Consider the following 16,701-nt stretch of genomic DNA (forward strand, 5'->3'; position numbering starts at 1 on the left):
TTAAACATGCTTGGGACAGGCATATGAATATCCTTACAAAGAATTAAGATTAAAAAAGGGTTGAGATTGCCTAAAGGATAAAATAAAAAAGGGGCAGACTAGATGGGCCAAGTGGTTCTTATCTGCCGTCAAATTCTATGTTTTTCTATGTTAACCTGTTCCTAGTTTTAAGGATTGGTGTATGTTCCACATTATGTGCCTGATTAGGAGTTGCATGCAAGAGCGAACGGAACAGCATGTATTGACGGCTGCCCACCTGCAAGTTTATAAAAATGGCCCACACACTCCTTCCCTTGTGCAGATCCATGCGGCTGATAATGCAAGGACTGAGAAGCCCACTATTAGCACCTCCTGACTGGTGCATCCTTATATGTCACCACTGGTCGCAACATCCAAACTTACACGTGCAGTTTCTTCGTCCGACTACGGCCTCCTATACTTGCATCTGTACCCTTTTGTCCAAGTATTGACTGTGACACTCCCATAACATGCCCATGAGATGGGGTGGTTTTTGTGTTCCCTTGAAGACACCACCTAGTCACCACCCAGGAACGCCCATCCTTTGATCTGCTACCGCCTGTGCCAATCACAACAGCACATTTGTGGGTACACTCCACATGCATCGGAAAGGTTTTCATAACTTATTGTAAATGCGCAGTTGCAAATAATCGATCAAACGTGAACATCAGCACTGCGGATTGCGTGCGATTCAGAATCAGGTGCTAAGTACAGAGTGGAAAGGGTAAATTCATCACTTTAGGATGAGACACTTTATTCATCTATACTTTCATGTTCTTCCAAAGAATCCATGAGCTTCCCCATAAAACTAGTGCAATTACACTACAGGCACATTACATGCACATGACAACTGAACCTTAATAACATAATAAAGATGACTCTTATGAAAGCAAGTTATAATCCTACACTGAGACACTAATAGCTATGTGCTAATGACAAAAGCCATAACTGCTTCAAAGAAAGTCTCCCACAGAGCTTTTATTAGAATATGGCACTTTTACGTAGAACCATGCTGTGGTTAAACAGTTCTTCTTATTGGAACTTTAATTCTGGTCTTTAAGACCTAGTTTTAAAATAAGGATTTGTACACCTAAGGTTCCTAACATTAATATGATGAAATAGGACATTGGGTACTCTCATTAATTGTGCACCAATTATGAAAATACATTTTGGGATATGGTTGGAAAAATAGTTTATGACGAGACTCCTTTTCCTGGACGTTTAGCATAGTAGAAGTAATGAATGAATTGCAGATGGTGGCTGCATCCAGCAGTGTCCCCTGAGCTGCGTATATCACTAATGCCCAGGTGTATACTGTGCAATTCCCCTCAGCTATTTTATCCGTTACATTTTTTGTAATACAAAGTAAGAATGTAACATGCCATAAAAAAGGGAAACCATATAGACCAATGCAGAATTTGTAGCAAAATGTGTGCAAATGACCCATATGGGCAGCCAGCAGCAGCAGCACATGTGCCTACTTCACAACATCATGTACAGTATGTCATCACGTATTTGCACCTGCCCTGCTGCAGGCATATAGATGAATAACTGCTGGTCTGCATGAGGCACATAGCGTACTGCGCTACATGAGAACGCTCCTCCAACTTATTCTACATCAACCTCATTCTAATCTCTCATTTTGTTGTTATTTTCTCCATGATTGTGGGCTGTATCCTGGCTAACACTACTTTGACAGAATTAATATTATCACAAAGCTTTTCCGAATAATTAGCAGTGAATCATTTATTAAGTATGTACCTTGGAGTATAACCTAACTATGGGGTTGATGTATCAAACAGAAGTGGAGAAGTTGCCCATAGCAACCGCTCTTTTAGCTGCTTGATACATCAACCCAGGGACGTGCAGTCAGGGGAGGCAGTGCCTCCCCTGTGATTAATTATTACAATAATATAAAGAAGATACTTATGACACATATTCTGTGTCATAAGTATGTTCTTTATTTAATTCTAATAATTTCCTGTGCTTAAATGTGTTTGGGAGGCACTGATAGCAGTGCCTCAAAAACACAATGCAGACGGGACAGAGCGGGGGGCGGGGCCAAACACTGGGCTTTAAAAGCCCATTCAAAAAAGTCCTAAAAGCGGCACTGAAAAAAGTGCCTCGCTGACAGGGACACCACCCCCATGTCAGCGAGGCACTTGTGATTGGACAGCGGATCCAGTGCTGGATCAGCTTGTCCAATCACCCAGACGCGACGGGTCCCGGTGGTGAGTGTCGTAGGAGGTAGCCGGGATGGCCCTGCAGTGTGTCCGGCTCTCCCCCGTCCTCCTCCGCCCTCCCGCTGACAGCAGCCACGGTGTGCGGCTCTCCCCCCGTCCTCCTCCCGCTGACAGCAGCCTCGGTGTGCGGCTCTCCCCCCCTCCTCCTCTGCCCTCCGCTGAGCGCTGACAGCAGCAGCGTGTGCGGCTCTTCCCTCGTCCTTCTCCCGCTGCGCGGTGTGCGGCTCCCCCCCCCCCCCCCGTCCTCCTCCTGCTGACAGCAGCCTCAGTGTGTGGCTCTCCCCTCCTCCTCCTTTGCCCTCCGCTGAGCGCTGACAGCAGCAGCGTGTGCGGCTCTCCCCTCGTCCTTCTCCCGCTGACAAGCGGTGTGCGGCTCTCCCCCCGTCCTCCTCCCGCTGCGCGGTGTGCGGCTCTCCCCCCGTCCTCCTCTCACTGACAGCACCCGCGGTGTGCGGCTCTCCCCTCCCACTGACCGGAGCAGCGGTTTGCGGCTGTCCCTCGACCATCTCCCGCTCACAGCCAGCAGCAGGTTAGTCAGAGTCTCTCTCTCTCTCCTCCCCCCCCACCTGTGGATTGCTCTCTCTCTCTCTCTCTCTCTTTTTCCCCCCACCTGTGGATTGAAGTTTAATGTTCATGTTTACAGGTACCGACCCTATTGGATTCTACTGGACAAGTGGACGTGACTGGCGTGGGATATAGGTAAGTATGTGTGAGTGTGTAAGTGTGATATAATAAATTTTTACTGTCACGGTGTGTGAGTTGTGTTTTTATTTGGGTATTTTTGTTGTTGTAGAACTACAGGTACCAGCGGGCCCATTATTGCCCCGCATGCTGGTACTTGAGGTTCTCCAAGTACCAGCAAGCGGGGGAGGCTTGCTGGGCCTTGTAGTTCCACAACAAAAAACAATATTCTTTTTTTAACACTCTTATGGCTATCAGCCTCCCATCCACCGCCCATGGATGGGGGGGGGGGGGGGGGGGACAGCCTCGGGCTTCACCCCTGGCCCTTGGGTGCCTGGAGGGGGGGACCCCTTCATCTAAGGGGTCCCTACTCCTCCAGGGAACCCCGGCCAGGGGTGACTAGTTGGGGGGGGGTAATGCCACGGCCGCAGGGACCTACATAAATGTATCCCCGAGCTGTGGCATTATGTCCCTGGCTAGTGGAGCCCGGTGCTGGTTTTAAAAATACGGGGGACCTCTACGCCTTTTATACCCCATATTTTTGGAACCAGGACCGGAATAAGAGCCCGGTGCTGGTTGTCTAAATACGGGGAACCCCTGTTCAATTTTTCCCCCAGTATTTAAACAACCAGTACCGGCTCAAAGAGCCAGAGGCTGGTTATACTTAGGAGGGGGGACCTCACGCAATTTTTTTTTTTTTTTAACCCATTCAGACCCTTCTCCATTAAGTTAATGGAAGCCCTGGACAACAGAATTGCATTTATGACCTCCTCCCACTCCCTTCCCAGTCCCAAACACTAATTTTTTTTTCTATAAAAATGTACAATATATCACAAGTATGACGAGCAGGCAGGCAGCGGGCATTGGCGGCATCGGAGTGAGATGCAAATTACTGGCGGAGGGCTGGGTCAGTTGATTGTGGGCGAGTTTGTAAGCTGGCTCGGGCAGTAGCGGGCATTGGCTCGGTGGCAGTAGGGGTCATGGGCAGGATTCGGCGGGCATTATGGCTGTAGTGCCTCACCAGCCACTGGCCTCACCGCACGCCACTGCATCAACCCCTATATCCCATGACTAACTGTATTCCACTAGTTTCCCTACACTAATGGAATACATAAAACCAGATCTCGCTAAAATTGGGTATGGCCATATAGGATCTACAACATCAAATACTTCTGTATCTCTGGCAGATATACATCCCTACTAGCAATATGACATATTTACAGAAATCCATAATTGTATTTGAGATGGCCAAAACCCCAGAGTAAAGCTGCAAATCATGGATAAATGTCACTTGCATGGAGGGCTCGGGGCCCACATTTTTTATAACACTATCAGGCTCTTCGCTTGACTCAAAGTGTCTTCTGGCACTCCGCCACACCTTCGGATCTGGACGACCACAGAAGCAGAGTTATTACATGTACAATATATTCCCCATCCTCCTTACTTTTAATTGGCCCTCATATTAAAACTGGGGAATTTGCTCTGATTGCCATAGTAAATTCTTCCTTCCAATATGGGACAACTGTATGTGAGCCTATCAGTTATGGCCCTCTCACCGGGATACGGTCGTTAGGTCGACACAGCTTAGGTCGACAGTCATTAGGTCAACCACTGAAGGTCGACATGGGCATTAGGTCGACATGGGCGTTAGGTTGACATGTACTAGGTCGACAGGTCAAAAGGTCGACATGAGTTTTTCAACATATTTTTTTAAATTATTGGACTTTTTCATACTTTAAGATCCACGTGGACTACAATTGGGAACAGTAACCTTGCCCGAAGCATGGCAAGCAAACACGGTGCACTAATTTGGGTTCCCCGTCACTTTACGAAGAAAACAACACCAAAAAAAGTATTAAAAAAACTCATGTCGATCTTTTCACCTGTCGACTTAGTACATGTCAACGTAATGCCCATGTCGACCTAATGCCCATGTCGACCTTTAGTGGTCGACCCAATGACTGACGACCCATACCCCTCTCACCTGGCCTCTACTTACTCCGTTGTGTAATAACTTGCCGTTTGCACCAGGTCTACACTGCATACCTTAGCATGGGAAACAGATGCCGGAATCCCGCCAGCCAAAACTGGACTAGGCACTATATCGTTTTTACGTTCCACTTTGTTCCTCTTCGGTTTTTCACATAATTTACAGATCTTCACTCCAGATTTGCTCTACCTCAGAAAGCCTTTTTGCAATATGCTCAAGTAAGACATTTTTAACATTCCATTTCTAAATCTTCATAATCCGCTGGTATTTCATTACTGGAGTCACAACCATGCTGTCCCACAACCACGCGGGGGAGACAATGGATCCAAAAATTCAAACTAACCATGGGCCTAATTCAGAGTCGATCGCAGCAGCAAATTTGTTAGCAGTTGGGCAAAACCATGTGCACTGCAGGTATGGCAGATATAACATGTGCAGAGAGGGTTAGATTTGGGTGGGGTGTGTTCAAACTGAAATCTAAATTGCAGTGTAAAAATAAAGCAGCGCCCTGCACAGAAATAATATAACCCACCAAATCTAACTCTCTCTGCACATGTTATATCTGCCCCCCATGCAGTGCACATGGTTTTGCCCAACTGCTAACAAAGTTGCCGCTGCGATCAAATCTGAATTACCTCCCTAGTTAAGACTTCAACTTATATTAGGAAAAAAGAAAATTCATTCAAAATGTATTATGTAAATGGTACTGGGTACCCATATGCCTCCAGCCCATCTAATCTGACTCCTCATATCTGTGCTGGAGGCAATATGGACAGATAGGCACCCAGCTGCAAACAGTATTTGGCAGACTTGTCAAATATTCACAAAATATTGGTTCGATATCCTTACTCTAAAACTGTTGGAAACAAACTGAAGCCCTCTCATATACTGCCACAAGTGACGGCATTTGGCTTAAAACTGTATGGATAACATGACTACATTCCATGATATCCCTGAATGCTTTAAGAAAACCTGGTCCTCCTGGACTAAGGGGGTCATTCCAAACCGATCGGACGCTGCACTTCTTTGCAGCGGTGCGATCAGGTCGGAACTGCGCATGCGCGGCATGCATCGTTCCCATTGTCGGGCAACAACGCCGGGAACGAGGAAAGCGGTCGCAGCGGCGACGGCATGAAGACTGACAGGAGGAAGGCGTGTCGGGGCGTCAACTGACTGTTTTCCGGGAGTGGTCCAGCGAACGCAGGCGTGTCCAGGCGTTTTGAGGGCAGATGTCGGACGTCAAATCCGGGACCTGCATCGCTGGATCCATCGCAAATGGTAAGTAGGTCTAGGGCTGGTCTTGTTTTACGTGAAACTTTTTTAGCTTAGCAGGGCTACACAAGTGTTCGCAGCCCTGCTATGCTAAAATACACTCCCCCATAGGCGGCATCAGGTTGATCGCACGAACAGCAAAAAGTTGCTACATGCGATCAACTCGGAATGACTGCCTAACTACTCTGAGGTAGAACCTTCTTTTGTCTACTACTTAGATTTCTCACTGCCAGTAATCCTCATTCTAAAAAAAAGTGGAATTTGCCTTTCCCCCATACTTCCTGATAGCTTTTCTCTAAATTTTGACTTTTGTTAAATTTTACCTATTTTTTATGGCTCCCTCATCACACCACCTTTTTTCCAATTTCTTTGAAATGTGTTCATATTTTTATGTCTGTTATTTTTCTGTTGTTGCCTGTTACAAAATCATTAAAACCGTATAAAATGCTAAAAAAAAATACTAGTAATATTAATAATAATAATACTAGTGATAACAAACTATATGGCTGCAATCATTTACAGGTTGTTGCAACAGTCTCAATGACATATGCAAAAAGTAGCGATCATAATAAAATGAATTTGTGAAATTGCTTTTTCAATTTTAATATAGAATAGGATTCCAAATTAATAAAAAAATTGCACCAGATTAGCAGTTATCGTGATATATACATATTTCAGGGAGACTCCGATACTGAGATTGTGTGAACATCGAGCAAGTACAACAAAGAAATAACACACAAAGCAAACCAACTGTAAATGTTATATTTACATTCTAAAACAAACAAAAATTCATTTTGAAAACATGAAAAACTTTGTTGATAATGATGAACGCAGCTTTTATTACTCAGGCTATTACTCTTCATCACTGTGAACGTTTTTTTTCTCCTTGTCCTGTAATTAACAATATGGTTTGTGTTGCTACCCTTTCTAATGGAAAACACAGGCCTGCAATGTCCATTATATTTGTGCCACACTAAAAACATTACCATAGTTTCGTCAGGCCATGGTGGGCTTTAAAACTTAGACAGAATACAAAAAAATTGATTTATATTTAATGACTTTTCTGTGCAAATACATTTTTTTTTTGTATATTATAGTTTTAATTATTATGGTTTTATTTTGGAGATGCAGCCGATTACACTGTTGTTTACTTACCTCAAGCTTTCCGTACTGTATGTAAGCAAATACAACCGCAGAGTAACCAGATATCATACACCTGTGGCATAATCTGAAAGATTTAGCCCAAGTGCCAAAACTCCAGATCTTTTTGGGGAACCATTTGCAGAGTTGGACAATAACAACACACAGGGTCAGATACACTTACCATCCAAAGTGATCCACATCTGATAAACCAGTACATGTGATCAGGATCTTTTTTTTATTTATTTTTTACATTCTGTAATTTCCAGCCAGTTAGGTCTAAAACAGCCCAAATGGCTATCAACATCACAGTGGGTTAAGCCCCATACACATTAGAATGGCCGATCTGAGCGAGATCTTTCACAATCTCGTCCAGTGTGTACACTAAATGTCGTTAACGATGCGCGCTCCAGCGCATCGTCAATGACTCCCTCTCTTGTCTGAACATGTACGGACGAGGGAGGTCCTCGTTAACGACAGCGTCGGCGGGGATCGCATAGTGTGTAGGGCCCTTAAGGCTACCTTACCCACAAGGACATGTAACAGGTAATTATCTATAATTAATAGCTGATGGACAACTTTTATGAGTGACATGTTTCTATGATGCCGTTGTTTGAGCAACGGCCAAATTAAGGGTCTTGGTCCATAGATTTGCAGAAAAATATTGGTTGCTTCATTTCTGAGTTCACCTGCCATTTACAATGCATATAATGTGACAGTTGGTGTTCCATCATCTCTGTTAAGCAGATGATCTACATCTATCTGTACACACCTAACATTTCTGTGCAATGAAAGAGAAACATTTAAAAATAAGCAAGTTCAATACTGAATATCTCATACCATACCAAGTAATGACGAAACACCGGTCTATACCACTGACACAACAACTCAAACTGGTACACATGTCTGATACATGCAAGAGTCATAAAAGACTCCAACTTTCTCATGAAGTACAAAACCCTGCTACGCCCCGCTGTCTCTGCCTCCTTACCAGTGTTCTCTATCACAACACTCATTCTGAATCCTATTATTTATTTGTTACAGACTTAACATAGCCTCCTTTTTATGGGCTGTGAGTTTCTCTGCTCAGCCTGTCTGTCACCCCATTTATTCTCCTCGCTCAGCTGGCTTCCTATGACATTTTATACTCCATTATGTCTATTGTGCAGGTCTCTTCACTCTCGTGCTCATTTACAGCTCAGATAGAGAGGGGCATTTATGAAAACTAGAGCACAAGGCAATACGCTGGACCCACAGGAACTTATGAACTGTTTTCTTTTGTGGTCTATGCTGTACTAGAAAAATACTGATAGATTTGCATTGGTTGCTTTGAGTTACAGCATATTTACTGTGCATCAGACTCAGAAATGTCCCACTTAATCTCCAGTTGCACTTTTGCATGTTCCCTATTCACTACACTAGCCTGCATACTGCCCACACATACACAGCTTTATCATGGCTTAAAGCCTTATCCTATGGTGTTTCTTACCTTCCCCACCTTCAGATGGCTGCCTAACATCCTCCAGGTTAATGCATGTGGTGAACGGTCGCCTACGGTTTCTATTTGTGTTTCTAGAACCTAATTAAACTCCCAGACTCCCTAGGGCAGGGACCTCCGTTACTTCCATCTTCCATGTCGGCAATACATGTTTATTTTCCCCTTCTGTCACTACTTCCTTATCTGGTAACATTGTAAAGTGCTGATTAACTTCTACATCCATTAACAGAACGTTATTATGCATAGGTAACATAACATAAGCTTAGAGAAGAGTGGACAACTGGACACCTGAAGAAAAATATTATGATAATACTGTACAGTAAAGGTTTGTTTAAAACCTGCTAGATAAATACAGTAAATGCAGAGGCACTGTAGAAATGTGCAGAAATAACGAACACAGAGTAAAGTACAAGAAACAGGGGGATCAAGTTGGAGATTCTCTTATAAAACAGACTGACTGCAAGCCAATTACTTTGATAGCGGACCAGTCAGAATTCCTACTTCGCACAGCCCTGACAGGGAAGGTACTGTACCCACACTGAGACACAATGCTAAAGATTTACACTGCTCCATAGAACTCGCTACACCGAATGTCACACCTTCAGCAACCATAAGCACATCCTCACGGATGTCCACACACTTACCTCTGTTATTCAGCTATGCAATGCCCACAGTACCCATCAGAAAACATGTATTCAAGAGCACTGCTAAACTGCCTGACTAACTGAATTCCCAAAAAGATGAATGTCACTTTAAAGTGAGAAATATTTTTTTATAGCAGTTTTTTTTTTTTTTTTTTGCAAATAAGCACAAGTTGGAACAGCAGATGGTGCGTTGCCATGTAAAAGGTATAACAGTATATGCCTGCAATTACATTTTATAACACACACTTCTATTTTGCAGTAGGTTTGGAAATGGAACATAAAACATTACATACATCACTTTGCGCTGCATTGCATATTAAATTTTAGAACCAAAAGCCTAGACATAATGCCTATTTGTTCATTAACACACAATGCACAATCTGTTACTTGTTTTGATGCAAACTGATGGCAAAGTTAAATAATATTTCACCATCTAACTGAACTTGAAATCAGAACATTACACATATGCACACGCTTAGTGTCCGCTTCTTACTTGTAGAGCAGAGCTAGGTATAATTAGCAGGAAACAAAACACAATGAAGAGAATAGGTAGAATAGCACTTTAAACAATACTGGTCATGGAACCCAGTGCACATACCACTACCCCAGAACTGCCCAAACTTTTGGCTGTTCCTCTGGTCTGCTGCAGATCTTCCCAACTCAACACACACGCGTTGCTCTGTCAGGGAGAGAGAGGAATGCATATAGTGCTCTTTAATATTATTCGCCACAGAGGCAGATAAGCATTTCATGCTCTGCAAAAAAGGGGGAGCACAACATGCTCTGCAGTTTTCCATCACATACAGTTTTATAGCAGGTGGTGCCCACTCTCCCCCCTCCTTCCACCTACTCATTGAGATCCAACATCAACAAGGTGAATTTCTATGGAAACCTCAGCATGGAGAGAGTCTCCCAGGATACAACGAGAACACGTCAGGTGGGGGAGAGAAAGAGAAATAAATAAGGGGGAATATAAAGCAAGGATAGGAGGAGTCAAAGAGCAGGGAAATGTTTTCTTGTCCCAAATCATCTCAACTAACGCATTATTAATGTGATTTCCTGCTAGAAGTCACACACCATAAGCTAAGGAAGCAGCAATGAGCAAAGGTAATGGCCTTTATGGGCAACCTGCCTTGTTCAAACACTATTAATAAATAATCATTATATTAAGGGAATGTAAAAAAAAAAAAAAGAAAGAAAAACTAGGCTGCTATTGCTGAAAGTGACAAGAGGTAACCAATATTTAAGTGTTGGGACTACAAAATGTATTATGTATTTATGAGAGCAATGCTTGTATGCAATGCTTGCTATCTTTTCATCTTATGCCACATGTTTTATTGTAGAACAAGCACAAGGCAGTGTACCACAATTTATCTCTAAGATGATGTGCATGCAAATTTGTATGCCAAACTTGCATTATATTCAGCATCGCCAAACAACAGATAACTACAGTAAGTCAATCATTTTTGCACAAGCAATATATACAGGGGTCAATCCAATTGGTTGCGATATTATCGCAGCTGCGAATCAGCACGGCAGCGGCAGCACTTTACGGCGGGCCGAATTCGCACAAAACTGCTCGGCACCCCATAGAGGTCCGAGCAGTTTTGTGCTAATTGGGGCTGATTCGCGCCCGCAAAGTGTGCGAGATCGGGTGCCGTTGCCGACTTTAAGTGCCGTTGCAACGGTACTTCGCACCCTTCGAAGGTAATTGGATTGACCCCACAGTGTTTCATACTACAGCAGGCCTGGCCAACCTGTGGCTATCCAGCTGTTATGAAACTACAAGTTCCAGCATGCATTGCCACAGTTTTGGCATTCCCTAATAGCAAAACTGTGACAGAGCATGCTGGAACTTGCAGTTTTACAACAACTGGAGAGCCAGAGGTTGGCCGGGTCTGTACTACAGTCTCTCAGCTATTCACATAAAGGCACTCCTAGAGATTTACAGAAGAAGTAAACAAATCTTAAGTCTGTATCTATGACATGCAACGGGTGCAAATGCAATGTTGCTTGCATGCAGGGAAAATACAGTCTGCTTTTGCATGCAGCTCAAAAATACCTGGCAGCTTTATTTTTACTCAGCTATTTAGGATATTATAAATTATTAAGGTTGCAAATTGCAATGATTAGGCTATTTATTGTTGGGGGAAAAACAAAATAATCACCACAATGTGACAAAAACATATAGCCAGGGCTACTGAGCAATACTCTTTTAAGAGACCTTGCGCACATGAATTGATGTTAAAACTTTTGTTAATATTATACGTAGATCCTTATTCAAGGTGTGTGAAAAGTAGGGTTTCCTTCCTGGAGCCTGTATCCTAGACTGGGACCAGCAAGCAATGAACTGTGTTCTGTATAAATCACTCCTCTTCTCTCTCCTGTCCTCTCGACCCCTTTCAACAACTCCATAAGCTTATGAAAGTAGCTCAGTGAATTGTTGAGTAATATTGTTTTAAGGGGGGGAGACAGTGGGTGAGGTTTTAGTATTACGTGGGGTGAGTAAAAAAGTGCTGTGCATGGTCTGGTATGTGGGTGATGTTAGTATTTTGTGGGGGCTGGTGTGTGTGGAAAAGTATTCATGTTATGTGGAGCCTGTGTGTGGGTGGTATTCATTTAATGTGGGGGCTAGTGCACTATGTTATGTGGAGACTGGGGTTATTAAAGTTATAGTGCAGGGGCTATAGTTGTTATGGGTGGTTATTAATGTTATATCAGGTTTGATTGATGCATTAACAGAATGCAGGGACTTTACCTTTTTTTAAACATAGGGATACCAATGGCATGGGGTCTCATCATCAAATGTAGGTATTTGTAATGTATAGTTTGATTGGTGTTCCTTTCAATATATTGTAGATGCTACACACTCATACACACACACACACACACACACACACTTATGTGCACATGTCACTTTATAAAGAGAAGCTGTGCAGGGATAAGGCTGGAATCAGTCCCAGGAGTATACTGACAATATCCTGCTTATTTATTTAACCCTGCACCTGCAGCCTGCCAACCTTGCCTACACTGTCCTTAAACCACTAATGAGCGGAGAAAGCGTCAGGGCTCTCAAAGTATAGGTGCAGATGGTACTTGGTCAGCGAGGTGAAAACGGTGGTTCAAGTTAAGTAATAAATTTAAAACAGGCAAGTTTAGTGGCGCTGTTGAGTTTTTACAGTTGCCCATGAGTAATATATGTAAGGTTGCAAAGAAACATCTTGAATAAATCTCCATGTGACGAAGTTAAACATACAAATCAACAAACATAACAGCAAGTGAGGTTTAAAGTCGCTAAAATTGCACCAGACTAACCCATAAAACAATAGACAGGGCTCTATGGTCTCCCATAAGCACAACCAGCACTAGCGCTTCTGACTTCGTTGGTATTAGAAAAATCATGGGTACAAAGACCCCGTGGGGTCCACGACTTTGTCATTACAAGTCAAGACTGCTGGAACTATATATATATATATATATATATATATATATATATATATATATATATATATATATATATATATATATATATATATATATATATATATATATATACTGCTGGTGTTCTGATAAGGATGAGACAGCTTTCTGCACATATTGGTGTCTCCTGATGACGGTCTGTATGTGACCGAAAACGTTTGAGTGGACTTATGATATTTTCTTGGACTGCAGTGGGCAGTTGAGTATATGCTGTCTGTCAAATAAAACTTGGTGATATTTAATGAAGAAAAAGCCTGGGTGAGTGCTCCATCGTTTGTTTCTATAAGTGGATGCTCTGGAGAGTATTTGTGGATGACACCCCAGCTGATGATCTTTGCCTCTATACGTGAGTGCGACATGTATATGTATATGTATATGTATATATATATATATATATATATATATATATATATATACACACACACACACACACATATATATTATATATATATATATATATATATATATATATATATATATATATATATATATATATAAGAAACACACAGAGTCTGGTCTCCAAACAGCAGTCTCCTAAGTTTTTCCCATAAGTGTATGTGAACTGTAGTAAGTTCAGTTAAGCTGTTAAAAGTGTTTTCATTCCAGTTAGAACCCTGTTAAGCATATCAGTTTTGTTTCATTAAGAGAAACAAACCACCCCATTTAATTTGCTAGCCTGTTGTATTATCTGCTTTTGTATTTTTAAGAGCATTCTATAAAGTGGAGTTATCTGCTTCTTTACATTATTTAATTTCATTTTAATAAATTAAACCATTCTTAAATTTGTTAATTTATATGTAATTTGGTGTTTGTGGTTTTTTTTATCAGCCACAAACGCTGCCACCCTGGCATGCAGATCTGCATCCTTCTTGTAAAAATAGGTGCATTCGATCAAAAAAGTGCATGACATAATAAAATGTACAGTAATTTTGCTGTAGATCAACAACTATGAGCTTTTGTCAAGGATAGTAATAGGGTCCAACACACAGGGACCAATTAATAAGAAACCTCCAGAACGGTCCATATATGACCCTGGAGGCAACTATATATTTATAATATAAATGCTTTTTAAAATAATTTAGGTTTAACAGTCATTGTTTTTTTAGCCATCACTATTTGCAGATCAGTGCACACAGCAAACATACTGTTCCTCTGCCACAAAGTAGTACTTTTCATATCACGACACTTACAAAATAATTTGTAAGCCTGCACATCATGTTGTATTGAGTGATGAAATAAACATTGTTGATGTGTAAACTTCAAATATAGTGTGCCATTAACCCCTACATAACTTCAACATGCTTGCCCATGCAGAATATTGCTGGGGTTATAGGGGCTTTGAATTTGCAGTGCTTTATAATAGTGTGAAAGGTCATGTGTCACCTCTAGGAACTCCTGGCTTTCCGTTGGTACTTGCAGGTTAAACCGTCGTACAGAGTATGGCTTTTTCTGATGATAAAAAGCAGCAGTGCACCTCCCCTCACGCAACTCCAAACGCAGAGCATCCACTGGGGGGAACACGCAGGAATTAGTGAGGACAAGAATATATAACAGGCAGGGAGCAGGTAGAAGCACATGACTGGCTGCTGATAGGATTGATAATAGTAAGTCAGTGTGGTTTGGATACTACTAGAAGTTTCAATGTATGCGCTATTGATGCAGTGCTGTTGTGAAAATTAAACACACTGGTTAATTCTGTATTAGAGAAGTAGCAAAGCAGGGTCTTTTTGAAGAAGAAAAAATAAGATTTTACTTACCGATAAATCTATTTCTCGTAGTCCGTAGTGGATGCTGGGACTCCGTCAGGACCATGGGGATTAGCGGCTCCGCAGGAGACAGGGCACAAAAATAAAAGCTTTAGGACTAGGTGGTGTGCACTGGCTCCTCCCCCTATGACCCTCCTCCAAGCCTCAGTTAGGATACTGTGCCCGGACGAGCGTACACAATAAGGAAGGATTTTGAATCCCGGGTAAGACTCATACCAGCCACACCAATCACACCGTACAACCTGTGATCTGAACCCAGTTAACAGTATGACAAACGTAGGAGCCTCTGAACAGACGGCTCACAACAAATAACAACCCGATTTTTTTGTAACAATAACTATGTACAAGTATTGCAGACAATCCGCACTTGGGATGGGCGCCCAGCATCCACTACGGACTACGAGAAATAGATTTATCGGTAAGTAAAATCTTATTTTCTCTGACGTCCTAGTGGATGCTGGGACTCCGTCAGGACCATGGGGATTATACCAAAGCTCCCAAACGGGCGGGAGAGTGCGGATGACTCTGCAGCACCGAATGAGAGAACTCCAGGTCCTCTTTAGCCAGGGTATCAAATTTGTAGAATTTTACAAACGTGTTCTCCCCCGACCACGTAGCTGCTCGGCAGAGTTGTAATGCCGAGACCCCTCGGGCAGCCGCCCAAGATGAGCCCACCTTCCTTGTGGAATGGGCCTTGATAGATTTAGGCTGTGGCAGGCCTGCCACAGAATGTGCAAGTTGAATTGTGCTACAAATCCAACGAGCAATCGTCTGCTTAGAAGCAGGAGCACCCAGCTTGTTGGGTGCATACAGTATAAACAGCGAGTCAGATTTTCTGACTCCAGCCGTCCTTGAAATATATATTTTCAATGCCCTGACAACGTCCAGCAACTTGGAATCCTCCAAATCGCTAGTAGCCGCAGGCACCACAATAGGCTGGTTCAGGTGAAACGCTGAAACCACCTTAGGCAGAAACTGAGGACGCGTCCGCAGTTCTGCCCTGTCCGAATGGAAAATCAGATATGGGCTTTTATACGATAAAGCCGCCAATTCTGACACTCTCCTGGCTGAAGCCAGGGCCAGTAGCATGGTTACTTTCCATGTAAGATATTTCAAATCCACCGATTTGAGTGGCTCAAACCAATGGGATTTGAGAAAATCCAAAACTACATTAAGATCCCACGGAGCCACTGGGGGCACAACCGGGGGCTGTATATGTAGTACTCCTTTTACAAAAGTCTGGACTTCAGGAACTGAAGCCAATTCTTTCTGGAAGAAAATCGACAGGGCCGAAATTTGAACCTTAATGGACCCTAATTTGAGGCCCATAGACAATCCTGTTTGCAGGAAATGTAGGAATCGACCCAGTTGAAATTCCTCCGTCGGGGCCTTCCTGGCCTCACACCACGCAACATATTTTCTCCAAATGCGGTGATAATGTTGTGCAGTCACCTCCTTCCTGGCTTTTACCAGGGTAGGGATGACCTCTTCCGGAATGCCTTTTTCCCTTAGAATTCGGCGTTCAACCGCCATGCCGTCAAACGCAGCCGCGGTAAGTCTTGGAATAGACACGGTCCCTGCTGAAGCAGGTCCCGTCTTAGAGGTAGAGGCCACGGATCTTCCGTGAGCATCTCCTGAAGTTCCGGGTACCAAGTTCTTCTTGGCCAATCCGGAGCCACGAGTATCGTTCTTACTCCCCTTTGCCGTATAATTCTCAGTACTTTTGGTATGAGAGGCAGAGGAGGAAACACATACACTGACTGGAACACCCACGGTGTTACCAGAGCGTCCACAGCTATTGCCTGAGGGTCTCTTGACCTGGCGCAATACCTGTCCAGTTTTTTGTTGAGGCGGGACGCCATCATATCCACCTTTGGTTTTTCCCAACGGTTCACAATCATGTGGAAGACTTCTGGATGAAGTCCCCACTCTCCCGGGTGTAGATCGTGTCTGCTGAGGAAGTCCGCTT

The 16,701-nt window shown here is 43.1% G+C and overlaps 1 protein-coding gene across 5 annotated transcripts in view; it reads right to left on the minus strand.

The window, feature by feature from the left end:
- The window catches only part of FAM131A (family with sequence similarity 131 member A), a 145,655-nt gene that overhangs the window by 34,284 nt on the left and 94,670 nt on the right, over window positions 1–16,701 (minus strand). The window contains exon 1 of one of the 5 annotated variants that reach the window (XM_063916608.1): window positions 10,085–10,224. The exons of the other annotated variants lie outside the window; for them this stretch is intronic. The gene's annotated coding sequence lies outside the window, so the exon portion shown is untranslated. Of the gene's footprint in view, window positions 1–10,084; window positions 10,225–16,701 lie in introns of those variants that run through there. 5 annotated transcript variants of the gene reach the window in all.

The sequence above is a fragment of the Pseudophryne corroboree genome, chromosome 4 (assembly GCF_028390025.1).
Source record: "Pseudophryne corroboree isolate aPseCor3 chromosome 4, aPseCor3.hap2, whole genome shotgun sequence".
In the NCBI taxonomy this organism is placed as follows: Eukaryota; Metazoa; Chordata; class Amphibia; order Anura; family Myobatrachidae; genus Pseudophryne; species Pseudophryne corroboree.